General features: G+C 48.2%; 1 long non-coding RNA gene across 1 annotated transcript in view; it reads left to right on the top strand.

Moving 5' to 3' along the window:
* The first annotated feature begins 1,036 nt into the window (after positions 1–1,036).
* Positions 1,037–2,654, top strand: part of LOC103781151 — a 4,194-nt gene continuing 2,576 nt past the window's right edge. The window contains exon 1 of the long non-coding RNA XR_608206.1: positions 1,037–1,081. This is a non-coding gene — a long non-coding RNA (uncharacterized LOC103781151). The remainder of the gene's footprint in view (positions 1,082–2,654) is intronic.

Raw genomic sequence — 2,654 nt, 5'->3', positions numbered from 1 at the left:
GCCCTTTATTTATTTAACTTGTTGTGGAAAAACAGCTCAAGCATTGACACTGGGATGGGGCGTGCACTGGAGTGCTCCAGGTCAGGACAGCGTCTTTCAGCAATTAGAACTAATCAGTTAAGTCACTTATTGACATGTGATTGCTTGCTCAAGGCCATACCCAAGCTCTGTGGGCTTCAAATACTTGCCTTGCTAAGGACTTGTGGAGATGCTTCATGTGTCTGGGGCCACATTTGGCTTCCTTCCCTGCCCACACCAGTTCAAAGCCAGCCAAAGAAACACACTGTGGGTTTTGGCGACATGTAGGGGATTTCACACAGCTATTTTAGGATGGTGGGGGACTGCCCATTTTGCATGATTTCAACACTGTGCTGTGACTTGTTGCTCAGAGCTGGCCCCAAGGTTCTCTTACAGAGATTGCAGACCTCAGAAGATCTTTCAACAAGTGTGGTATTAGAGTAGGTGGAAGTCAACCCTGGGTGTTCTGGCTGGTTTGGGTTTGTAGAAAGCTCAGCCTCTGTCTCTCCCATCCCCTTCCCCAGAGTTTTTTTGGGAAATACTACCTACACTGCCCTGCTTCTGGCTTTTCAGCCAAAGCAAATCCCAGTCCCAGTTTGCATGCCACCAGGTTTCTCAAGAGGCTGGACTAAGGGCAGAACCTTGGTGCCTAACACGAGGGTGGTTGATATGGGCTAGGTGCTTGGAATGGTGGGAGTGTTTCTGGATGACCTTACAGCTCTGGGTTGGCTGACACCTCTCCAGGCTGATGTCCAGGAAAACTTGCTACTGTTTATTGGGGTCATTATTTCTCCTGCAAGTGACAGGGCTGAGAATAGATCATCATTTAAAAGCCATCAGAGCTGTTGAGACAGCTGCACTGCTGGCCTTTCTGATCAGCTTGTTAATCAGCAGAATACATTTCAGTCAGGATTAAGAAAGTACATAACCTCTGGCTGAGCCAGTTGGCAGCCAGAGCCCTAATTTTTCATATCTTTTTCCCTTTTTTTTTTTTCCCCCCCCGACCTTCTTTAACTAGAGCCTAAAGGACACAGAGGTGCTGAGGAGCAGCTCATACCACAGGGTAAGTGAATCATTTCTGCTCTTTTGTCTTTCAAAGCACAATATTGCTGGGCCCAGCCTGTACACGGCATGTCCCAAGTAGCAGGAGGGTCCTGTGGCCAGGACTCCTCAGTGATTTGGAGCCTCACAGGTGGAGAGAGGTGGGTTTGTTCTGTGGGTTCTGTCTGGCTGTGGTTAGAGAGGTGAGATGCCAGCTCCATCTCTGAGCCCTGCAGTTCCCCCAGCACACACAGGAGGGAAGGTGCTGCCCCGTGGAGGAGCAGTTCACTGGAGGACATCGAGCTGGAGGGAGCCAGACATGTGCTGAGTGATGGGAGAAAACACCATCATGATCTTACTGGTGTTGGCATGCATGGGCACTGGGAGCTGCCAGTGGTGTGCTGGGGGTGGTTCTGCTAAGCTGCATACAGAGGATCCCTGCTCTGTACAGAGAAAACCTTGGGGAACGAAGGGGAACAGATGGTGGTTTGATGACAGGTTAATGGCAGGACTAGGAGGAAAATCCAGGTCTCTGCATGTCTGATTTGGTCTCCAGTAGTAGAATACTCACCCTATGCCTTTTCTTTTTTTTTCATGGCTTTTTCTTGTCTATTTTTGGAAGATAAACACTCACCATGGGCTTCAGCTCTCCGAGAGCAGTGCCAGTGCCGCAGAGCTGATCTGTGCCAGCTGAAGATATGGCCTGTTCATTTCCCTCCCCCTGCTTCCTCAAATCCTCCCCTCTTTCTTCTCCCTTTTGCACTTGTCTCCCTTGTGCTGGTAACACCACTGGTCACCAGCAGGAGCATTTTTCTGACACATTACTCACTGTGGCTTCTCCTGGTTTTCCCCTTAGCGCTTCCCCCCTTCAGGGAAGTAAATGCCAGTTTCTGTACAGCTCCACTGCAGCAGTGTGATGGAGGATGCTTGCAGAAAATGATTGCTCTTGGTCTGCAGAAATTCACAGGACTGAGTTTTAAAGGGTGAAGTGAAGGACTGAGGCAGATTTGTACAAGTGAGGAGATGTTTTGACCCACTCTGAGCAGCACACTGTGGTCTGCTTGCAAGCCAGTGTTCTGTTCTTCTCTCTGCTGGAAAGAATTTGCTGTAGTAAAGTTTCTGGTGGGTTGGGCATTTTTGGTAGGGGGGAGAAGGTGTCTGCAGTGCTTTGAAGAGTGCTCTTGCTCTCTTAAATGGGCTCCTTATCCCCTGCCTGAGCTTGCCAAGTGCAGCATCATCTGTCAGGTGAGATCCATTCAAGGAGCCCCTCTGTTCACAGGAAAGTCTGCAGCTCGTGTCCTGTGGGTAAGCAAATTGACCCAAATTAAAACCTTACTTTACTTCCTTGTTCAATACTCAAATTAAATCAGATCCTTATTGATGAATAAAACAGAAGTACAGACACACAGTACCACACAAAGCCTTTGAAAAAAATCTCAGTTCTTCAGTCTGCCCATTTTCACCATGGATTAGAGATGAGCAGATTTCACTTTTGTAAGAAAAAATCATTTGGACATCTCTGCAAAATGGCAAAAAGAGAGGAAGGAGAATCTTTCAGGAGGGTCTGATACTGGGGGGTCGTTGCTTAGCTCTAA

Source organism: Merops nubicus, unplaced genomic scaffold (assembly GCF_000691845.1).
Source record: "Merops nubicus isolate BGI_N331 unplaced genomic scaffold, ASM69184v1 scaffold52511, whole genome shotgun sequence".
NCBI classification, from domain to species: domain Eukaryota; kingdom Metazoa; phylum Chordata; class Aves; order Coraciiformes; family Meropidae; genus Merops; species Merops nubicus.
The sequence above is the reverse complement of the archived record's forward strand: the minus strand, read 5'-3'. Positions and strand labels throughout refer to the sequence as shown.